Here is a 26,665-nt window from a genome sequence, read left to right as displayed (position 1 = left end):
CCACATGACTGGTATAGGGTCAAAAACATAACGGATTGGTATAGATTCTAAACTTGCTTTTTTTTTTTTTTTTCATAAAATGACCTCAGTTTGAGGCAAGTCTCTGTAAGGGCGAAGACTATTCTAGCTTCATTCAGTGGTATATTTCCGAAATCTGCCTATGAATGTTTGTGGAAATGCACAAGAAGTCTATTTGTATGAAGTAGCTACTTTCATACTTTCCAATCACTTTGTACACTTGGGACCTGACAAGTGTGCATCTGAAAGCAAATTTTTCCAAGGCTGTTCTGACTCTCGTTGCTTCTCTATTCTGCTCCAAGATATCCAGATTCTAGGGTTCCACCCCAGCCAGTCTAAGTCTCCTTACGTCACTCTGGTAGCAGAAGGAGTCCTCTGATTTTTACATAGCCCATCTGCTGCCTTGAGCCAAAGGCCTATGCTGACTGAGTCCTTCAGTGTCAGGACTCTGGGAGTGAGAGAACAGGAGTGAGGAGCAACTGGAGCCATTAATTTGGAGGAGAAGCAAATGAAGGAGCATCCATGGAAAGATTCACCCACAAGGTAATTTTTGAAATGGCTCCTTAAAGACAAGTAGGGGCAGGATGTGAGGAAGCCAGGAAATGCCAGGATCTTTGTCTTTTGAATCTGTGTCAAATACTACTCCGTGTGTATAGAATCATTAAATGTTTGCAAACATTATGCATAATGGAAAAAAAAGACTAGTCAAAGAGATTTACAGTTGGGTACATGGGTGTCTCATCAGATGAGCGTCCAACTCCTGATTTCTTCTCAGGTCATGATCTCAGGGTCATGAGATCAAACCCCATATCAGGCTCCATGCTCAGCAGGGAGTCTGCTTGAGATCCTCCCTTTACCTCTGCATCTCACCATTGCTCACATGCACTCTCTTTCTCTCTTTCAAATAAATAAATTTTTTTTCAAAGAGCTTAAAGTTAATTATACTTGTTTTTCTTACCTGCTTATTCACAATATATTCAAATATCTAAATGGTTGTCTGCTTGCTATACAAACAACAAACTAGTGTGACTATACACTCACTAAATCGAAAAAATTTTGCCCATGGACATAATCAAAAATCTCATTAATGCTACATCTAGATGTCTTTGCCAACCATTTAAACAAGCAGTCAATTTAATCAAAGTTATTTTGCAATTGTAAGAGTTATTGGATGCTTTCTGCATGATATGACCTTTCCTTAAACAGAAAATGTCCAAATAAGCTGCAAAGGAAATAGCTTTCTTTTGGCTACTTCTATATGTCTACCAAATCAGTCCTCCTATTCCCCAGCCACTACCCTAGATCAAGCTCCTTCTTCTCACTTTGTATTATGCCACAGCCCTGCCTTGCCAACTTCTGAACACCCTCCCAAAATAAAATGCTAGCACTTTATTCCTGTGTACACACAAAAATATTTCAATGGTTCCTAAGCTTCTGAAACTTCAAGCTACTTCCCAGACCCAATTCATTCTGTGCAATTTTACATTCCACTATTTTCCATCATATATGCTTTGCTCGATTAACACACTGTCCCTGAGCATGGAATTCTATTCTCTAACCCAGTCACTTCATTCATTCATTCAGCTCACCCGGAATTCTCTGTACCTAACTCCACTGCCTATTCAGATTCTACCCATACTTGAAGAGTCTCCTTAAACTGTATGTGAAAGCTTTTACATACTTTGAATGTTAAGGATCTCTCCTGCCCTTCTCACTAGGATATAAGACTATTGTAAATATCTACTAATTAAATGCTAATTAGAAGCTAATCATAAAACAGGGAAATTAACAATTTAATCATATTAATCAAATTAATATGATTTCTGTTTAGGCAATTCAGCTTCAATTAGTACTCAAAACCAGGCAATCAGCACTTCTCCCTGTTAGTATAACTCAGATTCTCAAAATTAATTGCTTTTCAGAATTGACTATAAGACTTACATAAGAATGGAGGTCTGGACGTCTCCCTAAGATCATGATTCTGGTCTGGAGAAAACATATTTTCAAGTAGCTCCACAGGTGTTTCTGTTATTCAACCAGGTTCAGGACATTGTTTTTCCAAGAAAGATCTCAGCTGATCACCTGTCAATTGACACATGAATGACTCCACAAGTAATCAAAGAAGCCATAAAAACAATGGGAGATGTGGGGCTGATCTATAGATTAAACAAAGAAAAAAAGAGCTTTGCCTTTATATGCCAAATTCAGCAGACCCTACATAGGTGATCCAACAATTCAGAATAATTTCTTTGCTGCCACAGTTACACAAACTGGCAGCTGGGGCCAGAGGTTCTCTATCATGATTATGCCTAGAATAATCTGGAAACAAATTAGATCATACAGGGGCATCCGGGTGGCTTTTGATCTCAGCTCAGGTCTTGATCTCAGGTTTATGAGTTCAAATCCCAGGTTGGGCTTCACACTGGGTATGGAGCCTATTTAAAAAAAAAAAAATGTAGGTATCTACTGACCCATTGAAAAAGGAACTCTGGGAATGGGACCTAGGGATCTACACTTTCTTAAATCTCCAGGTGATTCTTTTGAGCAAAAGGTTTTGGGATACTCTTAGGCCATCCCAAATTAATATCTATATTTTCTTGAAACTAGTCAGATCTTGCCTTAAAAGAGCTGTCTGGTGAGTAAGTCTCATCTCATTCCACCAGAGCTTCCGGATATGAGTTCTTCCCAACAGCATTCCAAAAATCCATATTTGGAGCATTAACAACATAAGGAAGTGATAAAGGATTGCTGTAGAAAAAGACGAAAATTTGGTTTTGGTTAGCTGATATTCTTTCATCTTTACATTGGCCATTACAATAATTGCTAAACTAAGTCATTGGTATGGCATGATTTTTTTTTAAGATTTTATTTATTTATTCATGAGAGACACAGAGAGAAAGAGGCAGAGACACAGGCAGAAGGAGAAGCAGGCTCCATGCAGGGAGCCCAATGTGGGGCTTGATCCCGGGACTCCTCGATCATGCCCTGGACCAAAGGTAGGCGCTAAACCGCTGAGCCACCCAGGGATCCCTGGCATGATTTTTGTATCTTGTTCTAAAATCTTTCCATTGGCCATGACTCCGGTATATATACCATTCCTCTCACCTAGAGATAACCTTATGTTTTGCTGTTCAGAAGACCAAAACACACACACACACACATACACACAGCTAAAAGGTTAACTTTAGTACTTTATCAAGTAAATATCTCAACTAAATACTCAAATCATGAGCATTCCTCTCTTTAAATACACTTGGACACAGTTCTTTTTTCAGTTGCAAAAATCACCATTATGAAACTTCCCTTTTTATTGTAACACAGTAGATATTTTGATGTACATCAACAAAAAAGAAAGATTGTGTTTGCCAGTTGGTATGTTGCCCTTATTATATAAAATTGGAAATGGAAATTGTGGCCTTGATGAAAACATTGAAATTCCAGTAAAGAGAATTAGTCATACTTTTGTGTACCAGGGTTAGATTTCAAACAGCAAGTAAAAGTTCCCTGAGCTACTACTAGTAGAAGCAAACATTCTCAAATTAAAATAAAAAAGAAGGACTACACATGCTTGCAAGAACCCAAGAGGGGATGAGTAACATTTGACATTTGAAAGACTGGAATCTAAGCAAACGGCTTTCTCCCAGAGGAGAAACTTCTCACCAAATAGTTGGCCGGTTGTGGTATCTAGCTTTCTTTGAAACAGCAAGCCTAAAATCTTCAGGGAGAAGGCAAATTAATGAAACCATTTTGGCTTAACTCCTCACAGCCTGGGAACTGTTGTAATCAAGTCAAGAAGCACTAACCAAGTGAGTTTTAAATTACACCATGGTCAGAATAAGGGGAAGGGCATCAATTGTAACAACTTGCTGACAGGCCTGGGGCCCCTCCAGCTGCCTCACTCACTTGCTCACTTGAGTGTCTTGGGACTTTTTACTTCCACTCTTTAAAAAACGATCTCATTGTTTGGGAGGTAATATTTGGATCTCCTTCTTTGTTTTGTACATTGGGATAGTTTCAACTGCAGCAAACTTTTTCATTATAAAAAAAAAAGAGAGCAAGTAGGTAAAAGGATGAGTCAGGAATCAAAAAAATCTACACTGTCACCCACATAATTCAGAGAGAGAGAGAGAGAGGAGAGACAAATAGGGTAGAGCATTAGAAGTCATAAATATTTAACTAAAATAAGATTTACACATGTTCCATACATTTCATAATGCTTCAGAAGAGCGGAATATAAAATAATCCTATTCCAGGATGATATTAAGTTTCTTAAGTGCCAATGGCAAAATTCTGAGAATCTATGTGTACTTTCAAACCATCTATGCACTCCAAAGAATCTCTTTTGAAGCCATCAAATCCCCTCAAAACTCACACAGAAAATGCGAGTCTTAGTTACTTCTTCTTCTAAATCACTCACAAACACAAAATAATAAGCTCTTAGTAAACCTGTGGTTAGGCCTGCAGCCTTGTCCTATCTGCTCAATCTAGGTGGCATTTGTATCCATCCAAACACTGGATAATAACAAGGACTGCTAACCCACCCAATCTAACCATCTACCAGTGTCCAAGGAATTTCATGGTGGCCCACTGCTCCTTGCATGCTTCTTCCTCCTACCAATAGTCACTATTGGTAGTCTATAATACATAGTTCTGCACAGACTCTTATGTCAGTTTGGTAGGGCTGCTATAAAAATGCGCCAAACATGGGGTGGCTTAAACAACAGAAATTTATTGTCTCATAGTCCTGCAGACTAGCAATCTGAGATCAAGATATCGGCAGGATTGGTTCCTTCTGAGCATGTAACAGAAGGATCTCTTCCACGCCTCTTTCTTTGCTGCATAGATGGCCCTCTTCTCCTTATGTCTCTTCATACGATCTCCCCTCTATATACCTCTTTGTCCAAACTTTTCATTTTTATCAGGACACCAGTCATATTGGACTAGGGCCCACTCTAATGACTTCACTTTAACTTGATTACTCTGGAAAAGCGTTATCTCCAAATAAGAACACATATTGGTGTAGTGGGATTAGAACTCCAAAATATAAATTTGGAGGCCAAAATCCAACCGATAATAATCTTCTCTCCAACCTTATAAGATATACACTAATGTCAACATTTAGGGGTGACATTAGTCTCAGAGTCTTTGTACTCTGAGAACAAAGACAAACCCACTGGGTCATGTGTCATCTCAATCATACCTTTTGAAGAAACCTCAAAAAATAATCCTTATAAGCAAGTATCCTATAATGCTGAATAAAATCCACTGCAATCTGTTACCCATAAAACACCTTTTCTTATAAATACATGTGAAGTAGTCTCTATTATATGAAATTATGAAAAAGTAAAAATAAAACCACAACTGGTAATTATCTGTAAATAAAATACCTTCGATTTTCCTTAATCTTCTGTGGCACTAATTACGAAGTTTAATTCACCATTTTGAGCATTTAACATGAGACAACAATACAGTCTTGTCACTCCATCATAGTTCCCCAAATCCTCCATTCCTTTTTGCAGTCACAACCACAAATCCAACAGCCAACAACATTCACATGTCCTTGGAACATTTTCCTCACAAACAGTTCAACCACAATCCTGCTTAGAGCCCCACCCCAGATCAAAGAGATTGGGTCACAGTGCTTAATTATGCTGCAGAGAACAAGACTGAAGTCTCCTCTTATAAACATCTTGTCTTGGGACAGAACTCAATTGAGCCTATGAGGAAGAAGGATATACTTCTTTAATCAACTATAGACCCAATCAGAGAAAGAGTCCTTCCTTCAAAACAAAAACAAACAAAACAAAAAACACAGATAATCCTAAAAACCCAAAGTTCACAAAGACAAACCCAGAATACTTTGTCTGGAGAATGATGTCAACACAAGTGTCCCAAGATTTCCAGATGCACAATCCCAAACATCATTTAAAACACAAAGAATTCATCCTTGGCTGAGATATCACAGTGAAAATGTATTGCCTCTATTTGAGTCTTGAGTCTGCTCTCCTTGGCTAATCCAATTAGAAATGTATAAAGTGAAACCATATTAGTCATATAAGTTAAAAATTATCCAAATATTATCAATTGTATGTGGTTCAACCTAATTCTTGCCTTCATTGATTGGTTCAACCCTTTTAGATATTCTTTATTAAATGGCTCATTGCCAGGTCCCTATAATTGAAGTACAAAAAATCTGTAAGAGGAGAGTTTCTAATACAGTTAAGGAAAAACTGCTTCTGGCTATAAGGAAGTAACAGGGTCTGGAATTATCCTGCCACTGTAAATAACCAGAAAGCAAAACAAAATATAAGGGATAACTATTTTCAGACCTGGACAACAGGCAACAGAGAACTGTGATCTCAGAGAGAAAAGTAAATAAATGAAATGAGCCTTATGTTTGTCAAGACTTTCTGCCTAAGGGCATTTTCTAAAGTGCTGAGCAGGGGGTAGAAATCAAAACTGTAATCTCACTGAGTGGAGGTGACAGGGATCAGAGTTCAGGAGGCCATGATGGGTATAATATGCTCCTAGAATATCTACAAAAAAGGGAGCTACACGGAGAAAAAGTTTTAGAAATCTGAATAGGTTTTATGATGGAATATCAATATGTACTTACATACCATAAGGCAGAACAAAAAAATAACACCTAAGAATAGAAAATGTACCAGGAGTTAGAAGTTAAACAATTTCTGAAGTTCACATAGGTCCAGGAATAGTTTGACTTCCCACCAGACAGAGTACAGAGACCTCATGGACTACATGAGGTATATGCAGTAGAGACCACTGACAAGCCACACTTTGGAAATTTAAATTAGTTAAATTAGTTCTGGTAAAAAGACTACTCTAGATCTGCTCTTAAAAACTTTTTTAAAAAGACTCAAATAGATGAACCTGGTCTACAATCTGATTCAAACAAAAATTACTAGACATGAATATGCAGGAAAATATGAACCATAACCAAGAAAAAAAATAGTAGAAGCAGATGAAAAATATCTGAAACAAAAATTTTGTTAGATGGAATAAGCAGCAGTGTAAACACTGCTTAAGAAAATGATCAGTGAATTTGAAGATAGTAGAAACTAATGAAAAGCATGGAGAAAAAATACTGTAAAAATATGAACAGAACCTAAGTGACCTCTGGAGCAATACAAAGAGCTTTAACATAAATGTAATTGGAATTCTAAAGAAAAAGGAAGGTGAATGGAAAGAATATTTGAAAAAATAATAGTTGAAAATATTCTAAAATTGATAAAATCTATAAACTCACAAATTTAAGAGTTGAACCCAAAAAGGAAAAATATAAAGAAAATCACATTAAAGGATAACATAATCAAATTTCTCCTTCTTCCTTTTTTTTTTAAGATTTTATATATTCATTTTAAGGAAAGAGAGATGGGCAGAGGAAAAAGGAGAAAGAATCTGAAGCAGACTCTGCACCAAGTGCAGAGCCCAACGTAGAGCTTGATCCCACAACCACAACATCGTGACCTGAGTCAAAACCAGGAGTCAGACACTTAACCAACTGAGCTATTCAGGTACCTCATCATGATCAAATTTCTTAAAGCCATTAATACAGAGAAAAATCTTAAAAACAGCCTGAGGGGAAAAGACACATTAAATACAAAGAACAAATATAAGAATACCAAAGACTTTTCATCAGAAACTATTAATCTAGAAGGTAAGAAAGGAGCATCTTAGAGTGTTGAAAGAATAAGCAAATGTCCACAAGAAGTAAAAGCAAAAACAGACCAACAGGACTACATTAAACTTAAAAACTTTTGCTCATCAAAGGACAGAACCAACAGAGTGAAGAGGTATCCTACAAACTGGAGAGAATATATGCAAATTGCATGTGTGATAAGGGGTTAATATCCATAATATATAAAGAAGTACAGCTTAACAACAATAAAAATTAAATGACTCAATTAAAAAATAGAAAAGTCTTGAATGGACATTTCTCCAAAGATAACATACAAATGGCCATTTAGCATATGAGAAGATGCTCAAAATCACTACTTGTCAGAGAAATTCAAATCACAATCACAATGAGATATCACCTCAAACCCATCAGGATAGCTGTTATTAAATACAACAAAACAAAAAAAGAAAGTAACAAGTGCTGGTGGGTATGTGGGAAAGTTGGGCCCCTTGTGCACTTTTGATATGATTTTAAAATTATGAAATAACTATGAAATACCATATGACAGTTCCTCAAAAAAATAAAATAAGGGACACCTAGGTGTCTCAGAAGTTGAGCATCTGCCTTCAGCTCAGGGCATGATCCCAGGGTCCAGGGATTGAGTACTGAATCGGGCTCCCCATGGAGACCCTGCTTCTCCCTCTGCCTATGTCTCTGCCTCTCTCTGCAATCCTAGTTCTAGGCATATATCCAAAAGAACTGAAATCAAGGTCTCAAAGAGCAATTTGTGTTTGCACAACTATGTTCAATGCAGCATTATTTATAATAACCATAAGATGGAAGCAACTCAAATGTCCATGGAAAAATAAATGGATAAACCAAATATGGTATACACATACAGTAGGATACTACACCACCTTAAAGAGGAAGGAAACTCTGCAACATGGTACAACATGGACAAACCTTAAAGACTTTATGCTAAGTGAAATAAGCCAGCCACCAAAGGACAAATACTATATGATTTAACTTATAAAAGATATATAAAGTAGTCAAATTCATAGAAATGGAAAACAAAATGGGCTTGGCTTAGATCTTGGGGGAGGAGGAAAATGAGAAAGAGGAAACTCTTGTTTAATGGGCATACAGTTTAAGATTTGCAAGATGAGAAAGTTCTGGAAATCTGTTTCCAAAAAAATGTAAATATACTTACCACTATTAACTACAAACTTAAAATGGTTAGGATAGTAAATTTTACAATATGTATTTTTACCAAAAAAATTTAAAAGAGTGAACAAATGTTAACCTAGAATTCTATACCCTGTGAAAATTTCTTTTAAAATTAAGGCAATATAAAGGATTTTCTTGAAAAACAAAAGCTGAGAGAGTCAACACCTCACCTACAGCATAAGAAACATTAAAAGAATGTTTCTCTGGCAGAAGGAAAGTCACACCAGACAGAAATTGGGATCTACGTAAAGGAATGAGAAGTGGCAGTAATAGTAAATATATTAGTAAATAAAAAGCTCTCATTTCTCACTTGTTGATTTCTTTAAAAGATAATTGACTATTTGAGCAAAAATAATAATACTGTATATTTTACAGTCTTTAACATATGTAGAAATAGTTTATCACAACAGTAGCATCAAGGATGGAAAAGGAAAGTAATAGTATACTATTATGAGTCATACATTATATGTGAAGAGATATTATTTGAAATTCAATGGTACTAAGTTAAAGTGTATAAGTCCCAGAATAATTTCTAAAATATAAAAGTGGTATAGGTAAAAAATTAATAGTACAGATAAAATTAAATTCTAAAACATGCTTAATTAACCCAAAAGAAGGCAGAAAAAGAGGAAAGAACAGATGGTACAAATAAAAAAGCAAATAGCAAAATGGTAAATTTAAAACCAGTTGTATTGTCATTTACATTAAATGTAAATTATCTAAAAACTAATTAAAAGGCAGAGATTGTCAGACTAGATATAAAAGCAATACTCATCTATATGGCACAAGAAATTCCTTCAAAATATAAGATACAGCTGAGTGAAGTAAGTCAGTCGGAGAAGGACAAACATTATATGTTCTCATTCATTTGGGGAATATAAATAATAGTGAAAGGGAATATAAGGGAAGGGAGAAGAAATGTGTGGGGAATATCAGAAAGGGAGACAGAACGTAAAGACTGCTAACTCTGGGAAACGAACTAGGGGTGGTGGAAGGGGAGGAGGGCGGGGGGTGGGAGTGAATGGGTGACGGGCACTGGGTGTTATTCTGTATGTTAGTAAATTGAACACCAATAAAAAATAAATTAAAAAAAAAAAGGGAAAAAAAATAAAATAAAATAAAATATAAGATACAAATGGTGTGAGATAAAAGGAAGGAAATAAAGCTACAATGAAGAACTACCTATGAGGAAACTGGAATTTCTACATTGATATTAGAATGGCCACCATTGGCTCCATTAGCCAATTATCACCAAGGCTTTTGCCTCATTCTGTTTTATTAGTGTGAGTTTGCATACTCTCCTGCCTCTACTCAGACTACAACTAGTCAGCCTGGCCCAGCCACTAAACTACTACACTGAGTTTCTTATCCCCTGGTGGATTTCACTTTGAATTAGAACACATGCCACTGCAGGGTCCTGTAAGATCATTTTGCCTTGTCAGGGTTACACGTCTTCTAGTCAAAAACAGAAGAAATCCCACATTGAGTCAAACCTTTCATATGTTCTCAACCATTCTTTCTTCACTAACCCCAGTTACTGAGCTCTAGATCAAAATCCATGTGGCTTTATCCTGGGTAGCATCTAAGTGCTGCCATACTGTGTAGAAACAGGCTACAGCAGGAATTCGTTTCTGCTTCCACTCCCACAGAAACACATGCAAGACACATGGAAAGGCAGAAGGGCTCCATCTTTTGCCCAGAACTGCTCAAGTTCTCTGCCCAGGAAAATTGACATCACCATTAACTTTTGGAATGAACATTTTTAAAACTAAGCTATTTCTATTATTGTACCCACATTAGTGACCATGATTTACTTATATCTGTATAGCATGTTGTATTTTTTTAATAGTTTTAGATACTTTATCCTTTCCAGAGTCCTCTTCAGAATAAGACTATAGAGAAAGATTGCCAGGGTTTAAATCCAGGGTCCACCATATATTAGGTATGCAAACTTCAGCTAGTTGTTTAAACTCTTTAAGTTTCAGCTATTTGCATAGTGGTAAGTAAGCTGACTTTCAATTAAAAGTAGAAAAACAAAACTTAGATGTATTATACAAGGTGCCTGAAGTCACAGACAGAATAGATCATGGATTACAGCTCCAAGATTTTCAATGTATTTTGCCACAACTTCTCACCACCTCCACTGCTAAAACTCTAGCACTGTCTCTTGCCTAGTTTATTAAGTAGCTTTTCAAATGTCTGGCTATGATCTCCACCTCCTAATTTTCACATATTTGTACAATCTCTTCCTCTTGAGTGTGTGCTGGACTAAATGACTTATTTCTAACAAATACGTTATAAAACTAAAGGGTATCATTTAGAGATTAGGTCTGAAAACATTGTACTTTCCATCTCCCTCTCCCCCCGCCCCTCTCCTTCTCTCTTCTTACTTGTTTGCTGTCCTGGAGAGGATCATATGGCCAAGGAGCTGAGGGTATTCTTTGACCAATATCTAGTGAGGAATCAAAGACCACAGTCCAACAATCTACAAGGAACTGATTTCCCTGTGAGTAAAATTGGAAATGAATCCTCTCCTAATCAAGCCTTGAACTGATACCTTGATTGCATTCTTATGGGAAACCCTAAGCCAGAAGACCCAACTTAGCCAAATTCTGACAAACAGAAACTGTGAGATAATAAATGTCTATTGTTTGAAGCAACCCAGTTTGGGGGTAACTAGTTTTACAGTATAACTAAGATATCTAAATTACTATAATAGCCTTATAATTGGTGTCCTTACTTCTACTCTTGACTGTTCAGAGTACACTCAGACTTATCCTTTAAACAAGCTTGATAAAGTTATTCTCCAGCTCAAAATCCTGCAATGGCTCCATTTTCTTTTAGAGTAAAAGTCAAAGCCCTTACATAACCTAAAAGATCTTACAAAAAAAAAAAAGATCCTACAACTCAACTCCCCCTCTGTTCTGACCTCAACTCCTATTACTCACTCATTTGCACCCCAGCCCCATAGGCCTCTTCGCTGTTCCTCACACATGCTGGGTATGCTTACACACTGACCATTTCATTGGGCTATTGCCCTTCCCTAAAAATGCTCTTCCCCCAAATATCCACACGAGTTTCTTTGTCTCCTTCAAACATTTGATCAAATGTCACCTTCTCAATGGAGACCTAATCTGATCATCATACTCTAAATTGCCATACATCTTCCATCCCCATTCCTAATTTCTCTTTCCCCATACTACCTTGTTTTGTCATAGCACTCATCACATAACTTAGTGTATATTTTATTTATTTATCACATCTATTGTCCATCAGCTATTTCCTTCACAAAAATGCAGACTCCAAGGGGGAAGAGATACCTTTTTTCCATTTTGTCGCAAATAACTAATGAACTATGTTGCTCTAAATAATAATCTAGAAGGAATTTATTCCTGTACAAAGGTCATTATAACCTCTTTTAGCAGGTAAAAATAGTTAACATGGACTCAAATCAGATACATTACTCCTTATAATTAGTCTTTATATAACATCACAGTTTCCAAGATATTTCAAGATTTTATAGTGCAAAAACCTATAGAGTTGATGGTGAGATAAATCATGCCTGCTGTAACTACCTCTCCAAGGGGCTTTTATCACTGTACCAGAATTTCAGAGTTAAAAAAAGATAGCTTAAAAACCAAAAACACTGATATAAACTAAAAGCTTGAATGGAATTTCCTTATTTTAGATATATTAAGCAAAATACAAGCTCACAAATTCATATATGAGAATATGTGATAAGAAATAAGAGTACTTGACTGCCAAGTGAGTTTTATACTATTACATACTTCTCTTGTGTGTGAAAGTATTGAAGAGATCTGAAGTATCCTCTATATTTATAAAAAAACTTGATTATTAAGCACAAATTAAATTTCTTTGTTCAGCCTTTATGAGCATATATCACACCTTGATCATAAAACCAACATCCCTGGTAACAGAAGCAAGATTCAGCCTGTCACATACCCACAAATAAAGACCTCTTTTACTTTGCTCATTTTCTTATTAGTGGAAAGGCCTTCTGTGTTGAGCAACATGATTCTTAAGGCAACCTTTATGTCCAAGTAGAAGTGATATATGTTACTCCCAAGTATGCAAAGTACAATGATCCTCTACTATGTGTGTTAACAAGCTACAAAGCTTAACAATCCCAACTGAAGCAACAACTTTGTGCTTTGACATTTGAAGCATAGATGCCATAGAGCTTATACCTCCACTTCCTTTTTTGCCCACTTAGGTGCACAAGCCTGCACACATACACACCACACATGCATACACACACACACACAAACACACACACACACACTCTAAAGCAATGTTCTTTACTGCCATTCAACTCTCACAATTTAACAGCTGTGTGAGAGTAACAGAGAACAAAGGAAATTAATGTTGTATACTGAACTATTTTTAAGGCTGATGCAAATGCTTTTTCGGCCCAGCCACAGTAATTAAACACACACACACACACACACACACACACATACACACACGCACACATCTCAAAGCATATTTAGTTTGACAAAAGAACTTGAAGTCTTGTCCCCAGAGAGAGCTATTTATGAAGGACATTAAATAAATACATCATGAGTCAATGGAGTCCAAACATTTCTTGGACTAAACAACTTGTGGGACCCTGTGATGAGATCCAGGACACTGATCTGTGGACACACTGGCACTGCCAATGCTGCTAACTCAGAGAACATCAGGGGAATGAGTTACCTATATGTGTGCACAAATCTGTCCTGAGAGGCTTCTTCCAAAGCTGGTCTCTATGAACCCAGAGCAGCCCCTTGCCCCGGCAACCCACGCATCAGTGAGGGGAGGGTAGATGGAACATGAAAGGGGAAGCTCAGGCATGAAGAATGGGAATAGCTTCCACATTGTCTTTGAGAAAAATCACACCTGATTGCTTGAGAATAAAAACCACTCCCAGTAACTTGCCTCAGCCTTGTATCATTCTTTGATGGCTACCACCCCTGAAGGAGACAGTACTTTCACACTTCAGTTGAACATTAATCTATCCAAAAAAAATATGTATTGAAAGCTTACTATGTGTTGGAGGCAGGGAGCAGGAAAAAGGCAGCCAAGCTTCTTTGGAAGGTGGTAGATGTAGATGCTGAAACCACTCAGCCTGGGTCTGAATCATGGCCCTCTCACTTACCAATGTTGTGAGTCTCGGGAAACTTGTTTCATTTTTCTAAGCTTTCGTTTCCTCATTTACAAAATGAGAATTGAAATATTGCTTATTTCCAAGGGCTATTTTGAGGAGCAAGTAACATAAATGTCAAGTGCTTTAGAATATTGTCAGGCTCAGTCAGTAAATGTTAGCTATTGTCAACTATTCTTGTCACAACAGTCACTCTGCTAGGTGCTAGGTGTACAGAAGAGAACAAAACACATGGTCCCTGCCACTATGAATTTTATTTTTTACTGAGGAAGATATACAATAGACAAATAATCAAGTAAACATATAGTAGGTCAGATAATAGCAAGTAATATGGATAAGGAATAAAGAAATAATGAAACAAAATTAACATACACTGAGAATAAAAGAAGGGAAACATAATTAACACAAAGCACTTTCTCCTTCCTAACATGTCAGACCCCTTCAAAACTGAGCAGAATCACCCCCATTCTGGCTTCTTTTTCAAACAGAAGAAAATAACCCCCTTGGAAGACATCTCTGCTAAACCTAAAGGTTTCTGAGAATATTTCTCTTATTTATTTTCTCTTTGAAGATGACTATTTTTGTGCCATTCAGCATCTCCAACTATAAATCTACTTGGTATCCTAGCAATTTCAAGCAGTGTAAAAAGTAGTACACAAAACAGAGAGTCAGGCACAATTCTTTTCTTTTGACTTTATTCATAATAAAAGGTCTGAAAACACTAGGATCAATGAACACCATATACACACATAGCCACATGCCCTTGAAAAGACACAAAATCATATGTTACTCTGACTTTGCAAGAAACAGCACACAAAGTGGATTCAAGTTGACAAGGAAAACCAAGATGTACATCTCATTGCTCTATCAATATGATGCCCAGGGAGTATCTTTAAGTGGCTTCCAAAATTATATTAATTATTAAATGGAAGCCTCAAGGGCAAGGAGAACCTACCAGTCATAGTTTTATTTACCCTCAGCACCTGCTGTTTGCTCAGGGTTTATTTAAACTCATAATCATGTCTCCTGCAGTGGAGGATTTGGGTTGCCTTGCGGTCACATGTGGAAAATGTTATATGTCCACATCAAATGTGAATGTGGTCTCCCTTCATAGAAACTGATGAATTAAACCATGTTGACCCTGTGGGCATATGAGATTTAACTCTGCAGGGAGTCCTCAAAAAAAACAAAAAATTCCTCAGAGAGGGAAGAATTACTTAGACCTTTAAAAGCACTTTGTAATCATTACTCATAACAAAAATGAAAACAAAACAAAACAAAAAAAAAACAAAGAACAAAAATTTAAAGAGCAAAAGAACAAAACATATTGATTTGCAATATTATTTTAGTTCAATAAGTTGTTTTCCTTTATCCATGCAAGAACAGTAAGAGAAATCCTGTTCCACAACACCTGTTAAACACTGAGACTCTCTAAAAACAACCACAAAACAGGTAAAATGCCAAAAAATATATATCTGTCAACAATTTCTTTGGAATGTAAATGGACTAAATGCTCCGATAAAAAGATATTGGGTGATACAGTAGATTAAAAAAAAAGACCCATCTATATGCTGCCTACATGAGACTCATTTCAGATCTAAAGACACCTGCAGATTGAAAGTGAGGGGATGGAGGAACATTTATGATGCAAATATCAAAAGAAAGCTGGGATAACAATATTTACATCAAACAAACTAGACTTTAAAGCAAAACTGTAACAAGAGACAAAGAAGGACACTACATAATCACAAAGAGGACAATCCAGCAAGAAGATATAGCAACTGTAAATATTTATGCACCCAAAATGAGAGCACCTAAATATATAAAATAGTTAATAACAAACATAAAGTAAATAACCAATAGTAATACAATAATAGTAGGAGACTTTAACACCCCATTATACCAATGGACAGATCGTCCAAAAAGAAAATCAACAAGGAAACAGTGGCTTTGAATGACCACTGGACCAGATGGATTTAACAGATATAGTCAGAACATCCCATCCTAAAACAGAATACACATTCTTTTTGAGTGCACATGGAACATTCTCCAGAATAGATCACATATTAGCCCCAAAACAAGTCTCAAAAAAGGTCAGAAAGATTGAAGTCATACTACGCATTTTTTCTAGCACAATGCTATAAAATTAGAAGTCAACCACAAGAAAAAAAATCTAGAAAGACCACAAATACATGAAGGTTAAATAACATGTTACTAAACAATGAATGGGTCAACCAGGAAATCAAAGAAGAAATAAAAAATTACATGGAAATGAACAAAAATGAAAACACAGAATTCAAACACCTTTGGGATGCAGCAAAAGCAATTCTAAGAGGGAGGTTTATAGCAATACAGGCCTACCTCAAGAAGAAAGAAAAATCTCAAACAACCTAACCTTACATCTAAATGAGCTAGAAAGGGGCACCTGTTCAGTTGATTAAGCATCTACCTTCAGTTCAGGTCATGATCCCAGGGTCCTGGGATCCAGCCCCACTTCAGGCTCCCTTTTCAGTGGGGTGTCTGTCCCCTCTTTCCTTCTTCCTCTTTCCCCAGCCTGTGCTCTCTCTCTCTCTCAAGTAAATAAAGTCTTCTTTAAAAAGAGCTGGAAAAAGAAGAAAAAACAAAACCCCAAACCAGCAGAAGGAAATAGTAAAGATTAGAGCAGAAATAAATGATATAGAACAAAAAACAAAAAACAAAAAACAAACAAAAAAAAAAAACCCACACAGTAGAACAGACCAATGAAGCAGGGACTGGTTCTTTGGGGGAAAAAAACAACAAAATTGATGTCCTCTAGCCAGACACATCAAAAAGAGAGCGAGAGAGCAAGAGAAAGAGAGAGAGGACCCAAAAAACAAAATCACACATGAAAGAGGAGAAATAACAACTAACACCACAGAAATACAAATAATTTAAGAGGGTATTATGAAAACTACCAAAACTGAAGCAGAAAGAAATAAAAAATTTGAACTGACCAATTACAAGCAATGAAATTGAATCCGTAATCAGAAAACTCCCAATAAACAGAAGTCCCAGACCAGATGGCTTCACAGGTGAATTCTACCAAACATTTAATGATGAATTAATACCAATTCTTCTCAAACTATTCCAAAAAATAGAAGAAGAAGGAAAACTTTCAAATGTATTCTATGAGGTCAGTATTACCCTGATACCAAAACCAGATAAGTCACCACAAAAAAGGGAACTACATGCCAATATCTTTTATGAACTTACATGCAAAAATCCTTAACAAAATACTAGCAAACCAAATCCAAAAATATGTTTAAAAAAATCATTCAGCACAATCAAGTGGGATTTATTCCTGGGATGCAAAGGTAGTTTAGTATTCACAAGTTAATTAACATGACACATCACATCAATAAGAGAAAGAAAAAAACCATATAATCACTTCAATAGATGCAGAAAAAGCATTTGACAAAGTACAATATCCATTCATGATAAAAGCTCTCAACAAAGTAGGTCTAGAGGGAACAGACCTCAACATAATAAAGGCCTTGTATGAAAAACCCACAGCTAATATAATACTCAATAGTGAAAAACTGAGAGCTTTTCCCCTAAGGTCGGGAATGGACAAGGATGTCCACTCTCACCACTTTTATTCAGCATGGTACTGGAATCCTAGCCACAGCAATTAGACAACAAAGAAAAATAAAAGAAATAAAATAAAATCTAAATCGGTAGGAAGTAAAACTTTCACTATTTGCAAATGACATGATATTATACAGAGCATACCTTAAAGACTTCACCAAAAAATTGCCAGAAGTGATAAATTCAGTAAAGTTGCAGGATACAAAATCAACGTGTAGAAATCTATTACATTCTTATACACTAATAATGAAGCAACAGGAAATCAAGAAAACAATTCCATTTACATTTGCATCAAAAATAATAAGATACCTAGGAATAAACCTACTCAAAGACAAGAAAGACAGACGTGTACTTTGAAAACTATAAAACATTGATGAAAGAAAATCAAGACAATGCCAAGAAATGAAAAGAGATTCCATGCTCATGGATTGGAAAAACAAATATTGCTAAAATGTCTATATCACCCAAAGCAATCTACACATTTAACAAAACCCTTGTCAAAATACGAAAAGCATTTTTTACAGAACTAAAACATACAATCCTAAAATTTGTGTGGAACCACAAAAGACCCCAGATAGCCAAAGCAACCTTGAAAAAAGAAAGACAAAACTGGAAGTTTCGCAACTCCAGACTTCCAAGTTATATTATAAAGCTATAGTAATCAAAACTGTATGATACTGGCATAAAAATAGATGCATGATCAGGATCTCTGGGTGGCTTAGTGGTTTAGCGCCTGCCTTCAGCCCGGGGAGTGATTCTGGAGTCCTGGGATCGAGTCCCACATCGGGCTCCCTGCATGGAGCTTGCTTCTCCTTCTCCTTCTGCCTGTGTCTCTGTCTCTCTCTCTCTCTCTATGTGTCTCTCATGAATAAATAAAATCTTTTTAAAAAATAGATGCATGATCAATAAAACAGAATAGAAAAACCCAGAAATAAACCCACAATTATATGGTCAATTAATATACCATCAAGGAGGCAAGAATATGTAATGTGAAAAAGATGGTCTCTACAACAAATGGAATTGGGAAAACTGAACAGCTACATGCAAAGGAATGAAACTGGACTACTTTCTCTCACCATACACAAAAAAAAACTCAAGATGAATGAAAGTCCTAAACCTGAGACCTGAAACCATAGAAATTCTAGAAGAGAACACAGGCAGTCATTTCTCTGACATTGAACGTAGCAGCTTCTTTCTAGATGTGTCTCCTGAGGTAATGGAAATAAAGCAAAAATGAACAATTGGGACTACATCAAAATAAAAATAATCAACAAAACTAAAAGGGAACTACTGAATGGGAGAAAATATTTGCCAATGATATATCTGATAAAAGGTTAGTATCCAAAATATATAAAGAATTTTCACAACTCAACACCCCAAAACAAATAATTCAATTTAAAAATGGACAGAAGACACAGACATTTCTTTAAAGAAGACATCTAGATGGCCAACAGACACATGAAAAGATTCTCAACATCACTCATCATCAAGGAAATGCAAATCAAAACCACAATTAGATATCACATCACACCTGTAAGAATGGCTAAAATCAACAAAACGAGTAACAAGTGTTGGTGAGGATGTGGAGAAAAAGGAACCCTCTTACACTGGTGGTGGGAATGCAAACTGGTGCAGCCACTGTGGAAAACGGTATGGAGGTTCCTCAAGAAGTAAAAATAGAACTACCCTATGATCCAGTAATTGCACTACTGGGCATATACCCCAAAATACAAAAACACATGTATCAACGGGATACATGTACCTCTATGTTTAATGCAGCATTATTTACAAGTTATGGAAACAGCCCAGGTGTCCAATGATTGATGAAGGGATAAAGAAGATGCAGTATATAAACACAGTGGAGTATTACTCAACCATAAAAAAAGAATGAAATCTTGTCATTTGCAACAAAATGGATGGAGCTAGAGAATAAAATACTAAGCAAAATAAATCAGTTAAAGAAAGACAAACATCACATGATTTCACCCATGTGGAATTGAAGAAACAGACAAGCAAGGGAAAAGAGAGAGAAACCAAGAAACAGACCCTTAAATATAGAGAACAACTGGTGGTTGCCAAAGCGGAGGGGATGGGGACATGGGGTAAATAGGTAAAGCAAATTAAGAGTACACTTACCATGATTAGCACTGAGTAATGTACAGGGTTGTGGAATCACTATACTGTACACCTGAAACTAATCTAACACTGTATGTTAACTCTACTGGAATTAAAATTAAAAACCTAAGAAAAGGAAGCAGTTTGTAAATAAAGGTATATCACACGTGGAAAAAAAACCTGAGAATCCCAAAGTTCCCTTTGTGCTGCTGAGAGATGACCAAAAAAGATTCAACCCTAGATTCAAAGAAGGCTGCAGGGGCCTGTGACCCATGTGGTCACACAGGGTGCCTTGCTCAAAAGAGCGCAGCATTGCCATTTAATGCTCTTACGTCACGAACTTAAATTTCTTAAATTTAGCCTTTAATTTGCTCCAGGGACTTGGAAACTCCGCTCACATGCTCTCTTGTCTCCAGGGGTCCTCACTCCTAATATAGGCAATGTCCCAACAGAAGGGATGAATACTCAGTCTTTTCCAGAACTTCACTGCTACCCTTTGCCAAACCTGAATTAAAAGCCCCACTGCTATCACAGCCTCCTGCCTACTCCTTTGGAGTCTGGTAGCTTCAAGGAGCCATGGGGCAGCTGACGAGGGGAGCACCAAAGGGCATGGTTGCTGTGATTTATGTCACTTAAGCAAACTCCTGGGGCGGGTGCATTACTGATCCATCTCAAGTAAGGACATATTTATTAATGCTAACTACATATGAGCCTAGTTACAAATAAGGCAGGACCTTTGTGAAGTCAACTCCAAGCACTTGGAAGACTCTTTCCCAAAAACTACAGACCACAGGAGAATCTTGTACTATTCACGTTTCCCCAACTATTGCAACTGAGTTGAGGTACAATCAGCCACAGAGAATTTTAAATTTTTCCCAAACACTTTCTAGTTAAATGCAAAGATATAGAATCAACAAGGAAGGGGCAGTGAGCCAAACAATAAAGAGAAAACATAATAGTTCTAAAAGAGAAGCTTGTTTCCTCTTTATCAAAGCTTGATGTTTAGACACTTGCAACAGTTCACCTGGAGTAGGGGTAGGTGGGCCACAGGGAAGGATGTTTCTTCCAAATTCAGATTCCTGGCTTCGACCATAGACCTACTGACTCTTAAAATCTGATCGGAGGTCACTGCATCCACATGTGTGCAAGCTCTCTAGTTGCACACCTGTGAAGGGGGGAGGTCATTTTCATATAAGTTTTCTATCATTTGAAACAGCAACTGTCAAACATTCAATATTTATAGAAGTCAGCTGGAGTTCCTATTAAAAATCCAGATTCCTTAAGCATCAAGCCCCCCAGAGTTCTGATTCCACGGTGTGGAATCTGCATTTTCACAAACAGTTTGCCCCACCCACTCCCACTTCACCCATTGTTCAAATTTTTGACACCAGAAGGTCTCAGACCAGACCTTGAGAAATACAAGATAAAAAAATAAAGCCCCAAATTCTTAGCTTTTATTATTTTAGAACAGCTACAATTAAACTCCAAATCTTTTAAAATCCAACTAATGTTTATTTAATACCTTTTATGTGCTAGGGTCAAGTATGGGAAGATGATCTTCTAAAGGAGATCAGACTTGAGGAAAGAAAAACAGCCAGGTAAGCAGCTGCCACACACTTTAAATCTGTAAATGCTGAAAATGTTGAATACTGTTGTTGATTATACACCATGAATATACAACAGAGTGGAACAACCCACGTTCTTACAGTGATAGCAGCTGCCATATACTGAGTTCTTGCCATATGCTAAGCGCTGAGATTGACACTTTTCAAACAGTAACTACTGAACAAACTTGCATAGTTAGTTTTCACGCCCACTTTTTACATATTCAGAAACTGGCTCAGAGGATTTAAGTAACACAGTGCAAGATCTCAAAGTGAGTCAGGAGCAGAGGTGGATTGTGGGTCGAGGATCTGCCACTTGCTAAAAACTGTTTCCCTTCTAGAGAAGCTGCTCCTTATACATTTTTTTGAGTTGACAATATATTTTCAATGACAATATTCTCATTGCATAGGTGAAAATTTTATTTTTTTGTTCCTTTCTTGCTGATGAGAAAACTGAATTTCTTAGGGGTTAAGGAATATGTCCATGAAACATGACAGATCAAACTCGAAACTAAAACTTTATAAAATGGATGGTATTTCTGTGACACCATATAAATCAATCAGCTAAGGTATGTTTGGTTAAAAACAAAGCAAAAAATGACCAGTCTTTGTGGTTCACAACTACAAAGGTTCAGTTCTTGCTCATGTTAATGTCAGTTGCAGACACATTTTATTTTTTTTATTTTTTTTTTATTTTTTTTATTTTTTTGCAGACACATTTTAATTGAACTCTCCACCTCCTTCATTGCAGGCCAACCCTTAACCCAGGAAGCAAGTGCCACTCTCAGGACAAAGGAGAAAAGCAATGGTGGCAGGCGCAGTAGCTGTCAAAGCTTCCATCTGGAAGTGACATATGTCACTTCTTATTGCTCCAATGGACAAAACAAGTCACATGGCCAGGCTGCTGTGCAGGTGCTACTGAGAAGTGATGCTTTGTTCCTGAATGAATAGATCGGGCATATCTAAGCACTTCTTTAACCAAACTTCTTTCGGAGCTCAGGTAGATGTCATTCTCTTACAGCAGGAACATGAGCTGTTAAGTTTCATGGCATCCAGCACAAGAGTATCAAAGACACAGGCTAAGAGATGTGAAGAGTTCCTCTAGAGCCCCAACACGGTTAATCACGAGAAAATATGTTGAGGCTGGTAGGTTGCCCTCTGCCCTGGACAGAGGTACTGGCAGGCTCTTTGAGAACTTTGTATGTGTACATGTATTTTTTTGCAGGGCACAGCCTGCTGATAGTATTATGAAACCAAGTGGCCATTAGTACATAACTCAGCACCTTTCAACTTCTTCTCTGTGGGCAGTCAGTCCTAAAGCCTGTCGCAAGTAATTCATTACCAGTGACAAAGTAACAAAGTATTTGACCAATTGGCATTTTTAAATAAATGTGAAGAAATTTAAGGATATTCTTTGAACTCTACCATGCCGATTCACTTGTGCTCTGATGTTTTCTTAAACAGGGAAGTATGGGTGGGGTTACAGCTACTTCCTAAAGAATTGTGTTTAACCATGATTACACCCATGGGTGTACATCACATCTGTGAACTTCAATTTACGTATATGGTGTGGCAGAAAAACAGGCTGAGAACCACTTACCTAAACCGCAACCACATTTATCACCTCTGTATCACTGCAAATAATTCCACGTTCTCGCTAGCCAAACGGTAAGCATCCCAGGAACAAGAGCCATATTTCTCCTTTTCCTTGTCTTTTCCCAGCTAAGTCTGACACAATTAGAAGAAATCATCATTTGGCACAGGTAGGAACTCTTTTCCCTATTAAGAGCAAAGGGGATGGAAACACTATAATGAGGAACACAGAATAATGAACAAATTTATTGAGATATGGAAAAACAAAACAATGCTTCATCTACTAATTTTCCAAGTTATAAACAGAGCCCAATGAAAAAGTGAGAATATCCCCTTCCTCTCATCGAGGTCTGCCAACAGAAAGCATTTATGCATAATTAGAGCGGAGCTTACAGACTACCAAGAAAGAATGAGCTGGAGTGAAGCTGATTAGGTCAGAAGAAATAAAGTTGGCAGCATCTAATGATTTGCTTCTTTCCCCACTTTGATCCTGGTGCTGGGGGCAGGCAATAAGTACCCACAGTAATATTTGTGGTCAGGAATTCTGGGGAGCAAAGCAGTAAAAGGCTCCCATCATCCCTAACTTCAGCCTCAAACTGAGACTTCAAAAACGGAAAGTCTTGAGACTTGTTTAATGACCAGAATCAGTTTTGCCTCTCTTGATTTCAACTCAAGTATTTTGGGGGCTACATACTTACAAAAAGCTTAAGGATACAGAAAAAGCATAAGCATATTTTAGATATTCCATTTCTTACTTAAAACTGTGAGAAATCTGAGTTCCCTCTTATATGTAACTATCCTGAGCAAATGAGAAAACAGAAGTGCTTTTTATCTTCTTTAACAAGCCTCTGAAACTCTCCTCAACACAAAATCTTGACCTACATCATGCTATCATTTTTCCCTTTGATGTCAGTAGGAATTAAATCCCAAAGATACACAAAGCAAGAAAATACCAGTATTCAGAGCTCTTAGAGAAACAACCAAGCTTCAAGAGAGCTTTGCCCAGGAACATTAAGCAGATAAACGATTCAAACACAGACTCATTTCTCCATGGCATGGTCTTCTGTTTCATTTTTTACATCTCTTATATGCTGTTTGATTGACTCCATGAAATATTTGAATCAGATAAAGCCCTGTCTTTTTTTAAGTAAATGGTATCTCCTGTGTGAAATCCTTCCTAAAGGCTTTGCCAACAGTGGCACATCTAGTAAGTGAAAATATATGTATAATTGAAAAATAATGATAATTTCTAGGGTAAAAAAAGCTGTTTGATTTTCCTGAGGGAATTAATTTCATATAGATCATTTTGAGCAGAATCAATGCCTGAAATTCACTCAGAAAGGCAGAGGGCCTCGTTTCCCTGGGAGGAAATGGATTCTCAACTTAAGGACAGACTTCCACTTGAAAGAAGGAAAAAACACTCAGGCATTACTGGATACTTACCCTGGGTGAAGCAACACTTTCCATTGTATTTGAATCAAGAAATGTGTCCTCTATCTCAGGATTTGGCTGTAGTGGAAGCTAAACCTTCATTTACACCAGTCCTTAAAAAAAATCTTTATGACTTTTTTCACAAATCCTCTAACTAGAAGGGGTATTGGTTTGAGATGCACAGAATGAGCACAGTTAGTGAACCTTTCTCCAGACATATTCTTCACTGTGAAACTGCACCCAAGGCTGGGAACATGGATTATGTGATTGACATGGGTCAATCATAGGCAATGGGATAAAAAGATCAGAACCTTCCTGTAGCAGTGTGTACAGTTGGAAGACCAGAGTGCTTGTGGGTGAAGCTCACAGATGTCACTCATACCATTTACCATGACAAGTGCTTCATGTGAATGAAACTGCTAATGCTCCCAGCCAGCCTAGTAGGCAACGTAATCCCCTCTATTTTACAGCAAGGAGCTAAGGCCTAGAGTGTAAGTTGTTTGTCCATGTTTGCTTGTTTTTTGATTCAGATTCAGATCCCCTATCACTAACCACTCATTTTGTTCAAGATGCTATTAGAAGAATACCTCTGAAAGGACAAATAATCGACTGATAAAAGCAGTTCCCTTAGGACCAGGGAGCCGGGAACGGAGATAATGTGGGTGTATGAGGATGGAGGAGAAAAGGAGATATGCTCTTCACTTTATGCCCTTTTATACACTTTAAACTTTTTTCTATCCTTGTACAATCTTCCTTATTCAGAATTCCCTACTTGTAGATTTGCCCACTGGCTCAAATTCATTTGCAACACCAAAATCGATATGCACATGCTACGCTGGTCATCCGCAGTACCAGGGGGTGGTGAAAATTTTGGTGGCTCCAACAAGCACATTCCCAGCTGAGGTGAAAGAGGACAGAGCAACACTCTGCCTGCTGGTTTCAGCTCTCATATGAAGGGATGAGCACAGGGTGGAGAGGATAGGGGGCAGTGCAGTGCAAGAAGCCCAGGCTCTGGGACAGTTAGATGGGGTTTGAATCCCAAATCTAGCACCTGTCAGTGAGGTGGCCTCAGGTGAGTCGCTTACCACTTCTAAAAACTTGTTTTCTCTTTTGTACCACAAAGAAAACAAAATCTATGGGATAAGTTGTTTACTGCACTTAAAATTATAATCTATGAAAGCTATGTACATATATATGCAGATTTCTCCTACTTCGATGGTCCTATATTCAGTAATTCAATGCTCACTGGGACTTTATGGAACATAACTATCCTAATAATGAGCATCAGCTACCTATGTATTTTTATTACAATGTCTGAGAGTATGTATATGCTTGTATTATATATTTCATTTTTCTGATTCTATGAGCACAGGGATTGGAAGGAACTTAAAGGAGGGGTACATACACTTAAATATTGAGAATGAAAACTAGATCACAGTCTAGGCTCTCAACCCCAAATTTTAGAAAGAAGGACTCCTATGGGATAAGAAAGCGAGAAGAGGTCGTAACCGACCAAGTGGATAAGGCAATGGTCAAGATCTAAACATAAAAGTAATCCCATCCTTTGGATATTCTAGAAATTAGTACTCAGAAAGGATTCAGAGAGATCTAAGACTGGGAAGTGTCCCTAAGGGGCCCTGAGAAAGGCAAGACATAGGTACTCTTAGCTTATCTTTCAAGGGAAACTTTATTTGCAGCTGCAAATAAACCCATGAGTCTCTCCCAGAAGGAGGACCAGCAATTGGCAGAAGGAGTCCAAATGCCGTGTACTGGAGAGCCATAGAGGGGCCACAGTGCAGTTAATGGGAACATAGCCACGGAAAAGCTAGGAATTCAGGAACCTAAGATGAAGGCTCATACTACACCACGGTCTCCTTTCTACATGGGAATTTTTCTAGGGACAGAGAATATCTGATATCAAGTTCTGAAAGGATCTCATGATCCCCCCAAAAGAACTTTGCCTATGAAATATACCAATATTTTATCTTTTTTTTTTACTTCCATAACCAGTCTTAGTAGTTTTCTTTTTAAGACAATTTTTGAAAAGAAGCAGAACACCCCTGCCAACCTCTAACTGCAATAGACAAAGTTCCAGCTGCTGTGCCATGAAATCCATTGTCACTTGTGTACCAAGGTCATGCTTCCCACTGGATGCTTTGAGTGGGACAGGGTACCTAGGCAGCCCCACTCCTGGGAGGCAGGGGACTTCTGTGACAGCAACTTTGGAGGTAAGACTTCCCTCATGGCCTTCCAAAACCTTCCTTA

The 26,665-nt window shown here is 37.3% G+C and overlaps 2 long non-coding RNA genes across 2 annotated transcripts in view; one reads left to right on the top strand and one right to left on the bottom strand.

Moving 5' to 3' along the window:
- LOC140608924 (uncharacterized) overlaps positions 1-2,096 on the bottom strand; it is a 28,183-nt gene extending 26,087 nt beyond the window's left edge. Inside the window, exon 1 of the long non-coding RNA XR_012010924.1 lies at positions 1,960-2,096. This is a non-coding gene — a long non-coding RNA (uncharacterized lncRNA). The remainder of the gene's footprint in view (positions 1-1,959) is intronic.
- LOC140608921 (uncharacterized) lies at positions 250-22,784 on the top strand. Its single transcript, XR_012010920.1, has 3 exons — positions 250-561; positions 21,309-21,370; positions 22,128-22,784. It is a non-coding gene; the product is annotated as an uncharacterized lncRNA (long non-coding RNA).
- The last annotated feature ends 3,881 nt before the right edge of the window (positions 22,785-26,665 follow it).

Source organism: Canis lupus, chromosome 18 (genome assembly GCF_048164855.1).
Source record: "Canis lupus baileyi chromosome 18, mCanLup2.hap1, whole genome shotgun sequence".
Classification (NCBI taxonomy): Eukaryota; Metazoa; Chordata; class Mammalia; order Carnivora; family Canidae; genus Canis; species Canis lupus.
The sequence above is the reverse complement of the archived record's forward strand: the minus strand, read 5'-3'. Positions and strand labels throughout refer to the sequence as shown.